The 21,607-nt window shown below is 48.1% G+C and overlaps 1 protein-coding gene across 2 annotated transcripts in view; it reads right to left on the bottom strand.

Annotated features, from left to right (window-relative positions):
* Nucleotides 1-20,822, bottom strand: part of plxnb2b (plexin b2b) — a 112,118-nt gene extending 91,296 nt beyond the window's left edge. Inside the window, exon 1 of one of the 2 annotated variants that reach the window (XM_088924302.1) lies at nucleotides 20,408-20,822. The gene's annotated coding sequence lies outside the window, so the exon portion shown is untranslated. Of the gene's footprint in view, nucleotides 1-19,909; nucleotides 20,266-20,407 lie in introns of those variants that run through there. The other variant, XM_088924301.1, reaches the window with a different exon arrangement.
* Nucleotides 20,823-21,607: the final 785 nt, after the last annotated feature.

Here is a 21,607-nt window from a genome sequence, read left to right as displayed (position 1 = left end):
GGGCTCCTGTCAGAGACGAGTACAGGATGCAGCGACTGTAATGTCTGAGATCGCAATCGGAGCGTGCCAAAAGAATTAATATTGCAATGTGACTCAGGATTGAAAATTATTATTTTGGACCCAGAGCAGACCGATTTGCATAATCAAGTTAGTCTAATTAGGAGACTAGCTAAATGAATTTGCTCTCTCTTTCCTCCAGACCTCAATAAACGCCATTGTCCGCATCTTATTAAAGAGCGCGGATTCCTCTACAGTTCCCGCGTCGGCCAAAACTAATTAGGCAGAGCAGATGGGTTTCGGGAACAGTCTGCCGCCGCCACCAGCCGAGGGCAGCGCCAGGCAGGCCGGTCGGCAAGGGCCTCCAGGATCAGATGCCACTCGGCACAGAAGCAGAAAAACTCCTAAAAACATCCTCAGCCACGAGTAATGAAAGACATGACATCTGCAACCCAAATTTGACATTTTGACACCAACCTGGGCGACGAACCAGACTTTGCAGGTGTGAACCCCTGCCAGGACTCCTACCATACCCCCCCCACCCCGCGTGACGATTCGGGGCTCCGGAGGTGACGATGCCCCGCGTAGGCGGAGCGAGTCGGCCGCCGTCTGAGGAGTGGCTCTGTGGGTCGGATCCTGGCCCGGGGAGCAGAGCAGAACCGCGCTGCTCACGCTGGTGACCCGGATCCGTCAGGCTGGGGTCCCGTTTGGGAACCCGGGCGGTGCGGATTTCTCCCGGTCCGGTGACACGGAGGAGTTGTCCGCTCCAAGCCGGCGAGAGAATCTCCTGCTGTCCTGACACAAACCCAACCTAACACGAGCACGAGGCTCTGCTCGGTGAAGACTGAGGCTCAGCTCTAAACCACAGGGCCGGACGGCAGTCACGCGCGCGCCGGCGGCGGCGGCGGCGGCGGTGGTGGCGTTCAGGTGGATAAGGAGGTCCGGGTCCGGATCGCCCGGCTGGGGGTTTGAGGGACAGCGGTCCAGACGAGGCCCCAACTGGCACACGGCCCTCTGGGTAAGGCCAAGAGAAGCCGCAGCCGCACAGACAGCGGCCCCAAGTAATCAAAGCGATTTCACGGAGGCCCCTCCAGACGCAGCGCTTCCTCCTCCCTGTGCCACCCGCACCGCCGCAGAGACCACCTGCGCACGTGGCCCAGCTGCCCGAGCCCCACCCGCTCCTGGTCAGGGATTACCGAGCCTGCGCCAACAAAGGGTACGCATCCTGGAAATCTGGTCCTCACTGCTATCTACAGGAACTGGGGGGCAGCGGCCATGAGTCTCTGGGCTGCCGGGGGGTTGTGGGTTCGAATCTCAGCAAGGCGAGCACCTGGGTTGTTTCAGTACAAGGCTCCGCTGTGTAAAAGAGAACCACCGCAAGTTGCTTCGGCTACCAAAAGCATCAGCCAAACAGAAAGAATAAATGCGAACTTATTCCCCGTCTCTACATATTCTCTTCACCACTGGGGTAATCCATCCACACATCCAGGATGCCCTGTAAATGGGGTTTCAATTAAAATAATTAAATGTCTAAATGAGTTTATACATATTCATTTTTTAATCATTCCTCCGTTTTCGGGCATCTAGGAAATGAGGGCGCACAGACGCACAGACGCACATGGGCCACTTTTCTCAGAGAGCAGTTAACCTACCCTCATGTCTTTGGACTATGGGAGGAAACCCACATGAACACACACAGAACATACAAACTCCACACAGACAGCACCCCAGGAACTGAACCCAGATAATGCTAACCACTGTGTGCCGGCGTATGTAAGCTTATGAAAACGATAAACTAGAGGATCACTTGTGTGCAGCTAAGATTACAAGGGACAGTGCATATAATGCAATTCTAACCACTGCTCCACCCAATACTTCATCACTTGAACATGAATGTTCTGATGTTATGTCTAAATTAGAAAAAACCCATTGCCATACACGTGACCATTTAGTACCAGAGAAATCAATGTTTGTTTTTTTCCCCAGCAGATCTTTCCAATGCTGTGAGATCCCCGTGTCCGTTCTCCAGTATAGTACCAACGAGACCTGGTTAAGGAAATAGGCTCTCTGCGGCGCCTCCTAGCCCACAGCCAGCCAGCCAATTCAAGGGTTAAACGCAAAAGTAAAAAGAGACAAACCTCTGCTTAGTCACGGCAGCTTAGTTCAGAGGCTTATGGCTTTAAAATGAACTGCAACAATTGAAGGGGTGTGCTCAACCAAGCCTCGGCAGAACACAGAGGGCAAGTACAAAACTCCAGGCAATTTTCACTCCGAGCTGTTCCTGGATGTGCCAACGTGTGGAGACGCAGGGAGCTCAGCAGTGTGAAAATTCTTCTAATTGAAGAAGCAAAAACTCCGATCTCGAAGGGTGGGGGTGGGGGAGGAAATTGCTCTGTGCGAATTTCGAATCAATTTTTCAAAAATGACTTCCTCGCAGGACGCAAAAAAACCATAGCTAATGAGCGAGGATCCGAAGCTAGATTTCATTAACGCCCCAAAAAATCCTGTTTGTGAAATGTGGCACCGAGACCAACTCCACTCCTCCCTAGATAATTGATAACAGCCGAACTTAGCTGCCTGGTGCAAGGAGATCAATACTGATCAGCGGGGTGATTTGTGCTGTGGCTGTGTTTGAACTCTGGGACAGCTGCTCTTTGGCCTGTCTGGGTGGGCCTGCCGCATTCCTGACAGAAACTGCAGAAAGCAGGCACCTCACAACTGCTTAAGACAACAAACGCACAACAAAAATGACATCAGCTCCTCCCAGGCCTCATGCGACTCTGTGGGTGCGACCAAACAAGTCCAAAAGCAAATTAAAAGCTGCATTTCTGCAAAAGAAGCCAAGCAGAAGTACTTTCTTCCTCATTTTTTAATATTTCGATTAATATACATAATCCATGGGTGGCACAGTGGTACAGCGGGTTAGCATTGCTGCCACACAGTACTGGAGCTCTGGGCCCAGTTCCTGGGGTGCTATCCGTGTGGAGTTTGTATGGTCTCCCCAAATTCACATGGGTTTCCTCTGGGTAACACACATGCTAATAGGTCTTTTGGCTGCTGGGAAAATTGGCTCTGGTGTGAATGTGTGTGCGTGTTGGAGACTGTCTGTGTGTGAGTGTGCGCCTGTGTGTGCCCTGCCTTGCGCCCGCTGCTTGCGGGCATAGGCTCTGGCTCCCCATCACGCTGAATTGGAAAAGCAGTTAGAAAATGAATGGATGGATAAAAGGTCCATATCATATGGACATCAACTATGCTGCATTGATTTATATTTAACTTTCAGGTTTCGGATCAGTCGGCTTGAAAATGCGGACCTGCACCACAAACAGCTGTGTAAACAGCAACATGAAATATTAATTCAAGTAACGCTTCTGTGTTGTGCAATAAGTTATAAAAACCTTTCACACAAGCAGCAAACCTCCTCCACCCACAGATTACTTCTTAGTGAAAGACACTGACCACATGTGTTGTTAAAGGGCACGTTCATGTGCAAAGCAATGCAGAACGACTTGAGAATTCAACCACACCAGTCCCCGAAGCGATTTACCAGACAAAACCTTCACTACGAGCTCCCGTTCCGTCCCACAGACAATAGAACATGCACGTTTTCCAAACAGTATGAAGAACCCTATAGCATGTATACAATTAAGTTCAAAGAACACTGAATCAGGAACTTTTAGTATTGGAAAAAGCTGTCCAGATGCAGCTCATCTGGTTGTTAGTAGCTTCCTGAAGGAAGTGAGGGTGTTGGCTTCAACAGGGCGGCAGCTTGTTCCATACTTCCACAACCCTTTGTGTAAAGCTCCTGTCCTCAGTTATCAGGTCACAGAAGGTAGCTGGTTCCGCGTCGCTGGTATGATTCCAGGTCAGTTATATCTTTTGTGGTGATGAAAAGTATGCATAATATTCTTAATGAGGTCTTACTGTAGAATGATAACATAACCTCCTTTAATTTAAGTTTGACATTTTAGTTGCATTTCATGCCATTCTGCTTTCCTATTTATTGATTGAAATTGACACTGCTGTCAATAGTATCTAGAAGTAATGCAGCATATAAAGTAAAGCAAATGACAGATCTACATAAACCAGTTTGGTGGTGTTCTTGAAGCTCACTGTATAATTAGAGATAAGTCCATCTTATAATTGCAGTTTACATATATTTTACAAATAGACCACTCTGTATTTCACCAGTCTTGAATTTTATCTAAATCTTTTTAAAATTTCCTTTGCAGCTTCTGCAGTGTTTGCTAATTCTCCTTGTTTGCTGTCAGCGTACCTAAAAAAACTAGTTTGGTCCCAGAAACTAGATCACTGAAGTAATTCAAGAGCAGTGGTCATAACACAGATCTCTGAGGTACTCCTATAATTACATCATCCCAATTGGAGCATTCACTCCATATCTGTATGGCTTCATACTCATTAATCAATAGTGTTCTCAGTCTACAGTCTATTTTACCCATTTTCTTTGAGATAATTCTGAAAGCTGGAAAAGTGGACGCCTTTATTTCCTGCCTCATGGAAATAGTAACCAAAGTTAATCTAATGAAAAGGATCCAATTTACATATAATTACAAATCAGGATTTAAGGCAAAAAAAGAAAAACCCTAGAAGCAACTAAATAAAAACAGACTCGCCTGTGATAAGGCGCTTGAAGGTTACTGTAGTTCCACATAAATCTTATGACACCAGCTCGGCAACTGTAGTCACCAACTTCAAATTTAATTTTCCACTCCGCATTTAATTCAACTGCGAAACACCCTAATTAGACTCTCCACCTTTCTATTAATGAAATTTTTCATAATGTATACAGCAGTGAAAATAACTGTTTCACTGAAGCCATTTTAATGAAAAAAATATATACCCTCAAGGCAGTGAAAAATTCCAGACTTTGCAGAGAGATTTATAGCAAACATTTTCCCTGTGTTCACAGTAAATGAGAACAGTGGATAATTACATTCGCCTTTCAAGTCCATTTTTATAAAGAAAAGAGAAACTCTCCAACAAAATACCTGAGGTGGAAAATCAATCCTAGCCCTGTATTGGCTTCATGACCAGTTGCAACAATTTTAGACAAAGCAGATTGGGATGAAAAGAGCAAACTGGTAAAAAACCATTCACTCTCAATACCTGGCCTGTCCAATTCAGGCTCCTGGAGAGCCAGCACCTCAGCTGGCAGATGACAGGCACACAGCAGGAAACACCTGGACAGGATGCCAGACCCTCACAGGGCACAGGGTGCAGGGTACACCGCATGTCTTTAGACCAAGGGTTCCCAATTCCTGCCCAGCTCAAATATCTCATCAAAGCCTTGAATGAACTTACAAGTGGCCTGACTGGACTATTCGTAATTGGGATTTTAATGTTACTTATGAAATGCCATGATTACAAGGCAAGGCGAAACACATTTCAGATCTGAACAACAGTCGAGCAGGTCCTAGTAAGTCTATTATTAACGCCGATTAATAGTTCAGTTGTGTAACTGAGAGTGGAGCTGGAACGCGAGGCAGCAAGGGTGTGGACCTCCGGAACCAGGGTGGGGAACCCCTGCTTTAGAATGTGGAAATAACCCAGGGCACCAGGAGGCCGGAGAGGGGGGAGGGGGGCCCACACTCCACGAAGAAGGCTCCCACCGTCCACAATCAAACCCAGGACTCAAGAGCTTTGAGCCAGATGGATGGCATCGTGGACAGCACATAACATCAGCAATATTTAAACAAATAAATCCTACCTGGATTGTAATCTCTGAACAACTCGCCCACTTCAACACGCAAATGCACAAATATTTGGAGGACTGTGTGGATTCCAGTAAGTGTACTTCACCAGAGAGGCTTGACGAGACGCGGCGACGAATCTTCCTTTCAGATGAACTTTCCATTCTGTTTTACTACCTCTCAGTCACAAAACACAAAAAAGACCCCCAGTACTGTACACAGCCCAAAACATTCAGCTGGGGGAACTCCTGAGCGTCAATCAGCTGTGTTCTCACGAAACTGAAACCCAAAAAAATCAAAAAGTGGGTCACCAGAAATAACAAGGCACCTCTCTCTGCAGCCCTGTGCGTTTTACTGTGACCTGTGCAGCTTCTCACTTCCTGTCAGTACAGACTCCACCAAGAAACCACCTCGCCACAGAGGAGACTCTACAGAGTAGCGCCTCACCATCACAACCCCTCCAGCATTATCAGGAAGATCAACCTCCCAGCATTAACACTTTCTCTCGTGTGACAAGACAGCAGACTAAAAGTACTTTAATTGAACAGCTGGCTGTAAGGCCACAGCCAGACGCTAACCCTGAAGACACTGCTCTGCTCTTTAACAACCAATCCTGTTTTTCTTAAAGGCATCTTAAGCTTAATATTTTCTATTAAGAGGAACCCTTGTTTCTCTCTAGGGCGCTAAAAAAAAACAAGCATGAAAATGTTAAAAGCAGATCTCTAACGGGAGGACCTGAGTCAAGGTACAGTATGTTTGCAAGACAGTTGCAAATACCTTGCCCATGTAGGTGACGTTTAACTTCTGCCGTCACGCAATGTCTGGGCGGCAAGGCGAGATTGCAAAGTCCTTGCGAGTTCCGAATAAGAAAATGGTATCGAATCTCGGGCTTCAACACAAGTAATGGGAAAGATAAGCATCTCTCTCCGGGAGACAGATCCCTGTGTGTCAGCAGCCCTGACAGGAACAATACCTCTCCCCTGCCTCCTGCCCGGCGTGCCGGAGACATTCCTTCCCGGAGCTGACAGTCCACAGATACAAACAGCTTCGGGGGGAGGAGCAGGATAAAAAGAGGTCTGAAACATACTGGAGACGATCCCGTTGTCACGGATCATGAACCAGGCAAAGCAGCACTGACATCTCAAGCACCAAAGGCTGTTTAGTCACCCGAGCTGGAAACCTGTCCATTATAAATGGCACTATCCCAGAAGCCAGGCTGCGTCTGTCCTGCCTTGCTCGGAGCGCCGCGTGTCCACATCCCGACCTGTACCAGAAAGATCCTCCCAGGAAGCTGGACGTTCCTTCAGCTACACCTCTGAAACAAGCGTGTTCCTGGACACTAGAACTAACGAGGTCAAAGAGGAGCCCATAAGCGTTTATTATTGCACACAGGCAGAAAAACTATGGAGAAATTTTCTCCGCGTAGACAGTAAATATATTAAAATAAATATAGTGCTGGTATTTAAGCAAAAACCAATGTGTTCAACACTTGCTCTGGGTATTCAAATCTCCCCAGCAAATGTTCCGTAAAGTGAAGATGTAGTTCTACAAATTAATCAAAGAGGAACTTTTTTGTGTTTTTAAATCAGCTCAAATGTCCATCAGAGCTTGGAGCTCACCCCAGCTCATTAGAAACAAGCAGAACCTCAGATAGACAGGCCGCACAGGAGAGGAGCATATCTTAGACCAGCAGTTCCCTGTCCTGGTCCTGCTGGTTTTCATTCCAGCTGAAACCCCAGTGACTCAATCGGACCCTTCGCTGACTCAATTAGAGGATTAACTGTTGTGTTTTGTAAGTGAAATAAAATCCCCAACTAGTGACTAGAAACAAAACGGAAATATTCAATTGAATTCAATTAGCTCAATTAAGGCATCAATTCTCTCACGAAGGCGAGATGGAATGAAGCTCAGAAGTGTGTGGCACGCCCGGACCAGGACGGGGAAGACTCTGCTGATAACCGGAGGCCTGCCAGAGCTTAAATGGACACAGAGGCCCTCAGTCAATCCAACATTAGCCTGGTACCAGTGCCGTGACCACAAGGCAGTAACATGTCTGCAGATGCACAGCAACAGGTGTGATTGTTACTTATATTGGCGTGACTATTTGCTGAGCACTGCTGACTTGCTTACACCGGTGCTTGTGCAAATTTGGAAGTCGGTCTGGTATTTCTGTCCTTGTGACTCGGCCTTTCGGCCTAAATTTAGCACCTCTCGCATGGCATCTGCTGAACCAGAAAGAAACTCCCGAGTTACCTTTGCCTGATCTCCGGCGTTAGTCACAGGTTTAATTTCCTGTCAACTGTTGCCAGTCGCTAATGATCCCAACGAAGCCCTGCTTGTGCGCTGGGCTGCCCGGAGGCAGAACCTGCCCAAACACCGCGCAGCTCCGTTCAAGGACACGGCCCCTGCCTTGTCAAGACACGCCTGGGATAAACCGAAAAGGAAACGAGGAAAGGTGAGATAGCATCAGATCGAGGCCGCTTTACCGAAATAATTAAATTATTGATCAGCCGACAGATTGCGCCGCAAGGTATTAATGGATCTCTGAAGCTTCCAGTCCCAAAGGCCGGGGTAGGGTCTGTATTTCCGAGAGGATTAATGATCGTCGTATTGGATGTAACAGGAGGCCAGGCCGAAGCTCTGCTCTGACAAGTGTGCAAAACAGAAAATTGCACAAAGATGTCACACACGTTCACATATTAAAACTCCCTGTAATGAGAATACATTTATATGTATACTATTTACTGTTTCATTGATGATTGAGATATTTACTATTTCATCGATGTCGGTGAGATATGCTTATTAATATGCTGCAAAACTGCATGGGCTTTTACTTTAGATTTTTTTGAGCCAAGTGCTCCCCATTACCTCACAACAGGACTCGGCACACACAAAGTACAGATCCACAACTGGAGCTGCTGTGCACGTCAACTATTACGATCCGATCAATCCGATTGATCGAGCCACGCGCGAGCGCAATCGTACTGCGGTGCACGGGTCCGCAGGCGCCGCCACGTTGTTGCCACTTCGCAATGGAGGTTAGGGCATCGACTTCTTCGGAAAAACAACATCTCAACAACCAAGAAGGGCTCGCCCAATCAATCAATCAATCAATCAATCTGCTCAAACACAAACCTGGAGGAATAAAAGAAGGTGGAGCAGCAGGACAGGTGAAGGTAACTTGATCAAGGAGCTTTCGCGCGACCCGACATGCTGCTCCCATACACCACAAGCGCTCAGGAAGCGCCCGCTGTCCCACAAGGAAGACTCGACCGTCTCTCACACCGGTGCAGAGCCCGCGGGACACTTCCCGAGGACAGCCCGAGACTCCGGACCGCCGACACGACGCTACAGGAGGCGCCGTCCTGCAGGTGAAACGGCAAACCAGGATCTCGAGCGCCTGGTCACTGCCGGCCAGACTGCGGCGGTCACGGGAGGATGTTGTGTCCGCTCTGGACCCGATAAATCTGTCCCACCAGTGTGGGCGTTTCACATTCCAAACCCGCTCTCCCGCTCTTCACTGGCGCATGGAACAGGTTCCATCAGACATATCTACACGAGGGACAACCAGAACCTCAGATAGACAGGCCGCACAGGAGAGGAGCATATCTTAGACCAGCAGTTCCCTGTCCTGGTCCTGCTGGTTTTCATTCCAGCTGAAACCCCAGTGACTCAATCAGACCCTTCACTGACCCAATAAGAGGATTAACTGTTGTATTTTGTAAGTGAAATAAAATCCCCAACTAGTGACTAGAAACAAAACGGAAATATTCAATTGATGAAAAGCATTACATAATGCAAGGAATTATAAACTTATTACATATATATGAAAGCTACGTTTATGAATAGGGAGTTTTAAAAAGTGCTCAGGATTCACCACAGCTTTCCAGATATTGCAGGTATAACACACGCCGTATGTAAATGTATTCTTGGTGCAAGACTTAAGTAGCTATTACTGCATTTTATCTCAATTCAGCCGACAAAGTCAGCCAATATGAACACCACTTAATCAAAGAGCACTTTTAAAAACCGAACAGCCATTGTTTAGGATGGTTGGCTTCTTAAAACAGTTACAAATGGACTAGTTGCTTCCCTAGGGTCTCTGCTGAATGCCTAAATTCCACACGGAAAATGTAAATTCCATGCAAAAGTCTGAAATACCTTGGACTGCTTCCTTAAGCATCAGAATAACACAAACCACAAGGGAACAGATCTGTTCTGGTACCATATGTATGCCTTGGCTGTATAGGGGTGTGTTGGCAGGGGATATTCAGAGGTTCAGTCTTCCAAGCGAAACACATTACAACATCTGCTGTTCCCACTCCAGACAGCCCCGGAAGTACAGAGGGACGATATCTGTCCAACACCCGTACGAGTTCTGCATCTGCTGACCGGGTCTACTGAAACAATGGCACATGCCAGCCAGCCAGGGGGTCAGATCCCATGAGGGCAGCTGGCCTGGGCCTGGTCACCGCTGGGATGGGAGATCTCCAGGGCGGAGTGGGTAGACCAGTAGGTGGCGCTCCACCCTCTGGACCGGAACGTGCAGAGGAATGCTCCCGTGCGTAACAGTGCGTGAGGTAGCAGGAGCCATCTTCGAGATGAGACGGAAATCGAACTCCCAACTCTGTGGGCATCGAAGGCACCTCTATCCTCAATAAAGGGTCAGTCTAAGGGTGCTGCCTACATTCTGCCCCGGGCTTGCAACAGCTGGCCTCCCTAAGGCGCCTCTTTAATTCAACTGGTGAAAAGTGCAAAATAAACACAGAAGAAATCAATTTAATGCAGACGACTTCAATGTGCACATAGTGTGAACCTGAAATTGCAAGCTCACATAAGAGCTCTCCACTACAAATCACTAAAGGCAAGGAGAACGTGACATTTTGTACACCTAATCCGGTTAAACTACTCTTTTATACAAAACACATTCTTGGCTGACTAACCAGCCCAAACAAGGAGAGCAATCAACTATTACTCGCACTCATTTAGCTGAAGCCATTCTCCAATGCAAACAAAAATACAATTAATTGAATTACTAATAAATACAACAGCCTATTCATGATCAAACTAAGCGTGTCATGATAAGGAAATATAGTTTTACCAATAATAAATGTCACCCGTCGGCTCTCTGCTCCTGTGTGGATGGCTTCCTGGGCTGTAACCTGTCACTTGCATGATGGAAATGCCCTGCTTTGCTTATTAGAAGTGTCTTCGCTCTGCACTTGCAAGCTGGGGAAGATCATTAGCAGGTGCAGCTGACGATTTGACACCTGGCACGGGTGTGATGTGCAGGTGTCTGCTTCAGGACCGGGTGTCTGGGACGTTACTGAAGGACACTTCCCAGGCTCGGGAGCTGCTGCAGCCTGAAGCTGCCCTGTGTCTCTCACAGACCAATGCAAAGACCTGCAGCTCGGGTTCTGCAAACAGCGAGTTCAAATACGAATCTGCTACCTAAACACATCCAGGAAGAATATTTTTAGCTCTCTACACTTCAAGGATATAGTTTTAATAATGAATTGACAAACTGACAACGTGAATTTCACACCAGTTCCCCACTTCAAGGCTTAACCCGTTTTTAATCTCGTTAACCACAGACTTCCTGTTTCTTTAACTAATTAAACATATGCAGCATATCCACCGTGCTGATAGGAAGTGACGCAGACTGGTGGCATTTGGTCAGGCTTGGTGTCGGGCACAAGAATACTTCAGAAATCCACAAGAAAAAAGGGTGGTTGCGATTATTTTAAAGAATTTTTTTTTAATCATTTAAAAATAAATCAAAGCAGAACAGAAAATACAGTTCATAAGGTGTGCTCACCAGATCACCACAAAGATGAAACTCCATACCAGACTGCCCAAAGTGTTGAGCTTTAGGCAGGTCTCGGTCTCCTGTCCCAATCTAATATATCGATAAGAATGAATTTCAGAGTTATAAGGGTGGCAAGAGTATTCTCGGCTCTTCAGTCCTGGGTTCAATTCCAGACTGAGTAACTGTCTGTGTGGAGTTTGCGTGTTCTCCCCAGGGGTTTTATCGGGCATGTGAAAGTTTCCTCCCAATTTCCAAAGACAAGCTAGGCTAGGTGGTGTCTCAAAATTATCCCCGTGCGCCTGCACGCTTGCACCCTGCGAAGGACTACTGTCTAGTCCTGCTTGCACCCTGCGTTTCTGGGACAGACACCAGATTTGGGACACTCACTGGAACGCAGACAGCTTTCTGATAACAGATAGATGATGAGGACAAGAATGCAGATTTTTTCCTTCAGTTCAACTTTGGCATTTTACAAATGGATGGTAAGGATAAAAATAAGCCCTCACAAGAAACTGATGACATGGCATGTACTAAATTTGAAAGTTAAGAGGAAGAACTTCACCACAGCTGCAGTTTCGAGACAAGGATACCAACTCCGTGAGGAACACGAGCACATAATGCTTTAAAGGCATTCTGGGTGAAGCCGAGAAGTGGCAAGACGACGAAGCTGAAAGGGCAGAGAAATTTATAAACCCGCTCCTCAGAATCAGGGGTTAGACGGAGGTAGAGAAACAGAGGCTGGGTATACCGACAAAGCTCTGTGACACGAAGAGGTTCTTTTAACCAAACCTCAAGGGAAAAATACTGGTGGCCTGTTCCCATGTGGGAAACCAACCTGCCCTTGGAGAAACACACTCTCCGAGCTGGGCCCTGATCAGCCATTTGTAAAACATACAGACGCAGAGCTACAATGTCCGGCTGCAGAGGGGCCGAACAAGCTCAGTCTTTTCAAGGCTGCTAGACTTGTCTTCGTCGTTGCAGTTTACATACTTCCTTCAACAGCGAGAGCATCCCTGGCCCAGCCCATGTCCCAGTCCTGTCCCCACAGCAGTGCGGTAACCTCTGTAATTACAGGCCTGTGATGCAGCAAGATCCAAGTCTTTCAGCCACAAGAAGAACATAAATAAACACAAACAAGGGAGCAGAAAGGGAGGGCATGGAGCAGCTGTGCCATTGTTGAGCTCCAGGTGCGGCCCGCGATGCCGTTCGATTCAGGAGTTCCCCGACGCTGGATTTAAGCGACGATATGAAGGCGAAAACGTGCCGCAAGACTTTTTCTGCCCAGAAACCGGGCTGCTTCACATATGTTAACAGTGGTGCGGCACGGTCCAGGAAAAACAGGATACAAAAAGTTGCCTGCTAAAAACGTCTTGCAGATCTCCACTCTGATTGGATTTGGCGCTGCCCCTAGTTTAAGGGCTGTAAGTAATTTCGAAGTGCATGTTCAGTTGTCAACGCTAAAGGAATCTTTAAGAGTTCGAAGTGATATTTCTGACTCGAATCGTTCGTGAGGTCATTTAGCATCAGGTAACTCGCACTTGATGCGTGTTCGCGGGATAAAGGGTTTAAACACGACTCCCTGTACTGGTGTCACCAGCTTACAACTCTTAAACAGCTCGGATTGCACACTCCCTGCCTGTTATGACAGGAGGCTGCAAGAATGCCTGAAAACTACTCATCACCCTCAGAAGAGGCAACTCTGCAGCTCATCACCCTTTGATTGATTTTTAAAATGGGCTGAATCAGAGGCAACTTTAGGATATTCGTAAAGATCCAACTTCAAAAAGCACAGAGCTTCCAAAGACTAGTAATTGCCCGTGGTAGCTTTCCGTGACCTATTACACACAAAGAAGAAACTTTGCAAGAAGACGTTTTGCATGAACTGGACTTCTAGCGTTTAATACGGTCAAGAGTTAAGCATTAGTCATATGTTCCATGGTCCACAGCGACTTCCTATAAAACACTCTAAACCTGAAGGCTGTTCCTGGTAAGAACACAGGAATGGTTACAAACGAGAGGAAACCATTCAGCCAGCTCAGCAGTTATTCAATACAAGGATTTCTTCTAGCCAGTTCTTAAAGGAAACCAGGGTATCAGCTTCAACAACATAGCGGGTTAGCTTGTTCCATACTCCAACAACCCTCCGTGTAAAGAAGTGCCTCCTGTTCTCCATTTTGAATGCAGAAGTTTCCACTTATGCCAGCTGATTCGTGTATGATTTCCCTCATAAATGCATCCATGAAGGGGCATACTATAAGTTTTTTTTTTTAATTAACAAAACTTATAGCTGCTTTTAGTTCTGATTCCATACTCCGGGTGTTCCGGTTCCAATTTCAGGTACGAAATTGCAGGAGAAAGCCCCGACTAAACGAAAGGAAAACTCGATCATGAGGGAATCTTGTTGGACACACTCTGTACACTGAGCTCAAGCAGACGTCCAGACAAGACATCTGGAGCAGAGCTGCTCTCTTAATGGGCATTGCTGGGATTCCTGGGGTTCACAGTTAATGTTGGGAGGAATGCACTGCTGGAAATCACACCAGGGGCTAATCGCTTTGACAGCTCAGTCCGTAGTCACTGCAAAGCTCCTGGGTCTTTGGAAACAGCCTGGAAATTTGTTCTGTCTGGCCTGCAAGAGATACTGCCTTGGTCATTTAGGAGTTGTTCCTCTCCCAGGAAAACAGCTGTTGGTTTATCGAGAGGAGGAGTGCAGAATGGTATGTGGCAGGAAGCACATCTAAACCTGGAAGGTCAGATGCAAAACGGCTTTCTCTCAATCAGAAAGAAAGACGGCTTTCCAGCGCCAGCGGTGGGGCGTCTCATCAGCCCGGCGCTCACCTGTAGAGCGCAGCGTGTGAACAGCCTGCTCTGCGCCTCCGTCTGAGGGCCACGCTACTGTACACTGCTCCCCAGCTCTGTCGCTGTGCGGCGCAGACTTCCACTGCACGGCTGCAGAAATCAAGACACGCCGATACCAAAAGCCCAAGGCTCAGATATTAGCATTCTGATGTATGTAAAAAGTTTAAAAAAAAACCTGTGAGTGATGAAAAAGCACTGGTTGGGGATTCATTAAAACAGCACTCCAGTTCTTGGGATGACGATGATGAGATTTTAACATGCACAGAGAGGGATTTGGTGTGGTTACGGATGGAAATGAGCCGATCCTCTGCTGTATTTGATTTTTAAAACAATTCCCGTAGCGCGCGCCACGGATACGAAGCAGCTCGTGACGCAGGAGGGGACGTGAGGAGTGAAGGTAGGTGGGGAACAGGCTGAAAGGGGGTGGGAATGGAAGATGTGCCCTCCCAAAATTCATGCGAATGCTCCTTTACGCCAGCTGTCTCAATGACACACAGTCGTAAGAATGATTCCCCCAACCAGAGGGGGCTGTTGGGGGCCATTCAGCATTCATCATGAAAGCAACGTCTACCCACACTGAGCAGTCACTACAAACAGCCCCCGGCCAGGGAGAACCATTTCTGGAATCCCATAATCCCTTGATTAAAGCCAGCGAGAGTATGAGACTCTGTGTTCTGCGCTGTAACCACTGTGTGGTTTAGAGACACACACGAGATTTGATCTTGAAGCGAAACATGGGCAATTGCAGCTTTCTTCTTAACCCTGAGGAGTCGTGTTATGTAAGGATTTACCGAAAGGGCGCTGCTATTGTTTAGAGAATGAGAGACGCACAATAGACGTCAACAAATTCTGAAAAGCGGGGTTTTGGGGGCGATATATTTTACACAGACATCATCACCGCGGCAGGCAGTATTTCAGGCAGATGAGGGGTTAAGGGCTTCCTTTCAGATGGCAATTTTCCCAACTTCACTGATGCGCCTATAGTTTCCGAACGCTCAGAAAAGAGAAAGGTGGGAGCGATGTGCTTGTGCATGTCTGGCTGCGATATCTGATGCCGGGTGGCAGGAAGAGCTTATAGCAGGAACAATATGCCGGCGGTGCCTGGCCTCGGAGTGCTGGAGCGTTCGCAGCTGTTCATTAGGAGACGTGTGCACCAGCGCGATATCGCCTCACAGGGCCCTTAATTACCGCACTCAATTCATTAGCCGATGGGCCACAGCTGGAGACTCGTCAGGTAGAGGTCTCAAACTCAGACAGGGCACCCGATCTTCAGACACGGTGCCGGGGGGGGATTATCTCACACACTTGAAGCACAAGCGGGTGGAAGACAGTCCATTCCCCACGAGCAGTGGCGAAGCCAGCAGCCCGGATCTCACGGCCGGGCCTCAGGGTTTCAGCGGCCAACAGCAAAGGGGGAGCCTGCAGGAGGGCGGCGCGGGGGCAGCGCTCCGGAGCCCCGCGCTGGGACCCCGCGCTCCTGACCTGAGGGCCCTGAAGACACCGCGACAGCTGCACCCTGACCTGGCCAGATCTCAGTACTGGGATGGGAGGTCTCCAAGGAAAAATCAAGTTGCTGCTGGCAGTGGTTTTAGTCGACCAGTAGGGGGCGATCTTCTCGCTGGTAGAAACTTTTCAATCCGATACCCCAGTATGGTGACCGGGGACAGTGATATAGGAGGTGCCATCTACCCTGAAGACACATTACACCAGGATCTACTGACTACTTGGTCTTGAAGGTCCTGTGGCACTGTTCATTAATCCCAGGGCCCTTGCTTAATCTCACTCTGGGATCGTAGAGTATGGCCTCTTAATTCCCTTGGTGAAGCAATTTATTGGCACTCCACCTGACCTGCTGGCGGATGAAGTGGGCCCCCTCCTAGATATATAGCACTTTAGGATCCTTTAGGATAAAAAGCTCCACATGGATGCAATTTACTTTGGTTATGAAATACTCTTGAACAAGGTACTTTGCACAGAATACGAGCTAAACCAGCTGTATGAACTGCTACCAAAATTTGTATGCAAGAAAAATAGGTGGCGGCAATCTCTGTGAGTCTCGCTGGGCAACAGAGTCTGCCAAATTAATAACAAGCAGCATGATGTATCTTGGCTTTCAGAGCTGTACAAGACCTTGGCTCTGTTAACCCTCAGTGAAGCGCAGAGCGTCCCGCACGACAGAATGCAGAAGGCAGGTCTGAAATGTCAGCCTACTGCCCTCTTGCCAAAGGCAGGGGCTCGTGATAGCGGAGCACAACCTGTCTCGGATGTCCCTGGGTAGCTGCTGATCCTCGACCGCGGGCCTCGCCCAAGAATAACCTGCAAGCCCCAGTAGCCTGGAAGGGCCCCTGCAGCCGAGGTCCAGGCCTTCAAAGAGAACACGAACGCCTGCAGAGCGGCCGAGGTCTCGGGCTCAGCTCCTGGAGGGCCCGTGGCTGTGCTCGTCGCTCCTGACCCCGGAGGCTCGGCGTGGGAGAGGTTTTCTAGCTCCCCTGAAAGCACCTGCACCTGAGCTGACCGGAAAACTTTGCAAATCGGTCCAATTAAGCCAATAACACGTCGATCTGGGTCATTAAGAACTAGGATAGATTGAAACGCTACAAACAATCCAGGCTTCCAGGACAGGAACTGAAGTCCTTTGGCCCAATGTCTTCAATATATTGTCCCACTTGAGTTCTTAGCTACAAAGCTGGCTTAATGAATTAACTGTATTGGAACACAAGTTCTCGCCAGGCTCAAGTGTTATAAAAGTAACTGTACCTCTGATGAAGGGAATGGTTAGTGTAATCTGCCATTTGAGCAGAATAAGCCTATGAATACCTATGAAAGTTATCAGGTTCGTTACTTACTTGACGGCTTGGGTTAGAACAGAACCAGAGGACACCAGCCCCTCCAGGAAGTACATTTGAGACCTCTGGGCTAAGTGCTGCTACATCTAGATCAGGGGTCCCGGACTCCGTTCTTGGGGGGGGGCTTGCTCCAGCCACGATCTCAGCTACATAGTAGATCTCATTTAGACACATGACTGCAGCCCATCCATCCAGCACGGCTGTATTACCAGCCACTGAGGTGACGTGTTAAACGTGAACTGCACCTTTAATGCGTGTGAATGTCTTGGGGGGAAAAAAAACTGTAAAAGGCTTTTAAAAAAAAATCTGTCTAGTTTAAGAAATACATTAATTGCTTAATTGACTAATCAGGTTGGAATAAAAGCCAGAAGATAAAGCCCCCCCAGGAACTGAGTTTGATAACTGAGTTAGATACTACAGCAGCTCAGGAACCTTACAGCCTCCAAAACTATGCAGCCCTTCAACGTCAGAGATTTTAATCTTGTACATTTCCCACCTTTTCCATGGGATTTACACTGCAGTATTCTCCAAGAAATTAACGGAATGACGACATCCACAGCCTAATCCAGGCAGAGAATGATAGTGTATCATCGCTCCTAGGGTGGAAGGTTGCAACAAGGAATAAAGTTGCCAGGCATCGTAAAAAAAAAAAGACAGGAGCAAAGACAGCCTCATTCTGATACAGGGCAGAAACAAGCTGATCTAGTAACCCAGTATCACGTAATATTTATAATATCAGAACGAGATGACTCAAAAACAATATCTAAATTAAAATAACATGACAAGTTGCAGGGATCACACAACTACTGACTGATGTTCTGATGTTCTGATCTGATGTTGCAGCAGTGAAACACTGACAGATGAAAAAGGATCTATTTTTGAAGGAGGTCTCCGAGCCCACTGAACAGATGGCTGGTTTTGGAAAAAACAGTCTCGTTCAGATTTTAGGAGACAAACCCGCCGAGCTCCTGCTAGAGCAGAGATCTGTCATAATCCTACGCCGTGAAATCAAGAGGAGAATGTTTGCTTAACAACATTTAATGAGGACAATCCACTGGGAATCAGCATCTTGTGTACAGCTTCCCTGTGCATGAAGAAACGGCTCACACACTGAAACGCTGGAGTCCAATGAGTGCTGTAGCTGGTTACAGGAACAGAGAGGTACCCATTGACAGTGCCGATAAAGAGACTCGGGCTACAGAATGAATAGTGGCTCTGTTTCATTGTTGTAGATGGAAACGACACTGGAGGGCACTTACTAAGTATCAGCCTAAAGAGATAAGGCTACGTGGGCATGTTTGCACACTGATTGCTGGAATATGTTTAATCACAACTCTATTTTCTTTTTGGCTCCTGAACTAGGCTGAAACCAAACTCCAGCGAGCATCTGTGAACAGCGATCCGGCAGTGTGCTAAGGCAGGCAGTGCGGTGTGGAATCTCTAGGGTCCCCCTTCGGAGCCGGGCCCTGGAGAGAGAGCTGGCAGAGGTCGCCTGAGCCGAGCTCCCGCAAAAGCAAATTCATCTGGCCAACAAATACTTTAGAATGTCATTTCAGGGCAGCTGAAAGGTAAGGACAGGAATGATCAGAAATGCCATTGTCCTGTGTACGATTATGGCATGCTGAACCTAAATGTTAACCTTAAGAGTATGCCAGTCCTAAACACAGGCTCAAAAGGCTTATCTAAACCGACATTTATTCTGAACAAAGAGATTTGCTTAAGTATAAAAGCGGCTTGCAAGTGTCTGAGGGCAGAGCATGACGGGAGAGTGTTCTCCAAAAACGTCCCTTTTCCATTAGAGACTGAAGAAACTCATTTCCAAACTTCGCTGACCTGCACTGTGAATTCTTGCATCCCAACAAAACAATTACAAACATCCACAGAGGAGACCAGCTATGCATAGTGACTGGAGAACGGCAGTCAAACCGCCCATCTACCCTCCTCGCATCGGGCCCAAGAGAAAGGCAAACCGCTGAACTACTTGTTGAGACAAATGAGGAGTGCCTGAGGGATTAAGAGCGGCGACGCGCACACACACACACATCTGGCGGTCCTACAATGGGGGGGAACATGCCTTTCAGTTTTCACTGCACCCCCAGTCCAGAAGAGAGAGAGAAAGTCCAGGTGCAACACAGTGATCTCTCACCGAATCACAAAACTCCAGTCAAAGCCCGCAACCGGTCACACACCGCAACCTTGAGCCTCCAGCCGGCAGACAAACTACGGAACCAGAAAAAAAGACAGATGTACTTTGCTCTAGTTTCAGATGCCCTGATACTCGGGCTGCAATACTGCACGGCTCGGAGAACCGAGCACCGCTCTCGGGGAGCAGCAGAGCCGCCTCCCTCTAACCAAAACGAAGGAGAACTTCTCTCCGGCTGACACGATCGAAATCCCGCTTTCGCTCCGCAACGAATCCCCAAAGAAAAAGAGACCGCAGAGCTGTACGCGCCACTCCCAGATCACCTCGCTAAAATACGTGTTTTACACGATCGAAGTGTATTTTTGTCCCTTTTCTTCGGAATTATATTTGCATAATTAAGCCTGTCAGATCACACAGCAGCACCGCCTTTAAGCACGGCAGAGTCCTCTTATTTAAACCAAGCCTCCACGCTCCTACCTATCTCCTAACAAAAACTCACGACACGACGTTACGATCACTAAATGTCGGTTTAACACACTCGACTTACCTCTTATATTCTACGCGAGGGGGTTTCGCTGAACAGGCACGGCGCACCAGTTACAGTCTTACGAAATATTTCACTAGTTCCCAACTCAAGTCGCTACAAAATGCCTCCAATATTTCGTTTCGGTCCGCCGGAGAAAACCCCGGCGTCACTCGCTGCGGTTCAAACCGAAATTGAAAATCTTCTAGCCCGTAACTTCAGACGAAAAGTACCACAGCGAGGCATTGCAATCAGCTTTATGTCACAACATCCAAGACCACATCGATCAGCGCTTGTATTCCACGGAAGTACGTAGCGAAGGGCATCGATGGATGTTTTCCCTACCGCTTAAATCGCGGACGGAGGGTACATAGGGCACAGACAACACGACCTCGGCGTCGCTTTAACACGGCGTTTGGATCACAAGAGCCGCCGGCCGCCTCTTCGATCACCGGCCCAAAACACACCGTCGGCAGAAGGCAGAGGTCGGAGAAAAAGAAGAAAAAAAAAACAACTACTCACCTTTGAAGCGCAGAAGTTGAACACGATCCTCAAATCCGGATTCTCTTTAATCCCCAGCCCCGAGAACCGACCCACCCCCTCCGAAAAGATCAAAAATAAATCCAGTCGGTGGCGAACAAAAAGTTCACATCTTACGCATCAGAACTACAAAGAGACGAAAACAAAATCCCTGGAAAACACTCAACCCGGGGGGTGGGAAAAACAATCCACATGAACCGGGAAGGAGGGAGGTGGGGGGGGGAAACTGTTTAACAAGCTCCTAAAGCCTGGAAAATACTCGGCACAGACTGAACTCCACGCCCAGGTACGGCGATCACATGATTAATCCAGGTGCGCTTCTCTCGCAACTCCGCGCTTGCCGCGCCAGACACACCTGTGAGAGCCGCTCACATCCGCTCCGCAGCCCCTTCGCAACAGGAAACTGGGAAAAAAAAAAGGGAAAGAGGGAGACACAGGCTGAAAGCTGGGGGGATGTATTCTCCACCCCCTTCTTTTCCAGTACAAAAGGCTGAGCCGGGAGGAGATCGGTTTACACGGAGGGCTGGGAGAAGAGCGAGTGAGCGAGGGGGAGAGAGAGAGAGAGAGAGAGAGGAAAAAAGGAAGCGAGCCCGAGAAGGTAGCTTGACTGCCGCCCTCGCTGCGCGGACAGGTCTGCCTCCGGCTCTGCCGCGATCTCATTGGGCTTCCAAACGGCGCTGGCGCCCCGCCGCCCGCGATTCTTAAAGTGATTTTATTTTTAATCCGCGGGAGATTAACGGGGGGGGGGGGGTGTGTGTTAAAGGGGATTAGGACTGCCCTAGTATTTGGGGGGAAACCTCTTACAGTCGCCGATTATTTTTTTTTGGGGGGGGGGGAAATGTTGGTGACGGGGTTAGGACAAGACTTTTGGGCTACGTGTGTGAAGGAAGACCTCTTCTTCGTCCTCTCCGCGGCGTCCCGTAAGAGAAGTGGCTTTATATACCAACATGGGCTGCGATTGAGACGCTCCTGAATCACTTCGGGCCATATGGAGGTCGCTCGTGTTGGCTGGACCACAGTCGTCCAGTACCCCCCAGTAACCCCCCCCTCCCCCAAAGCCTGGGGCAAGAACTACAGTTTATCGCAGCAAAACAAGGGCTGCATTGCCTGGAAACAGCGGAGCGAGCTGACAACGTGGTACAACAACAACAACAAGTTTCTTTTAAATCGTTACCTTTGGCT

This window comes from Atractosteus spatula, chromosome 8, assembly GCF_055471065.1.
Source record: "Atractosteus spatula isolate fAtrSpa1 chromosome 8, fAtrSpa1.hap1, whole genome shotgun sequence".
Taxonomy (NCBI): Eukaryota; Metazoa; Chordata; class Actinopteri; order Semionotiformes; family Lepisosteidae; genus Atractosteus; species Atractosteus spatula.
The sequence above is the reverse complement of the archived record's forward strand: the minus strand, read 5'-3'. Positions and strand labels throughout refer to the sequence as shown.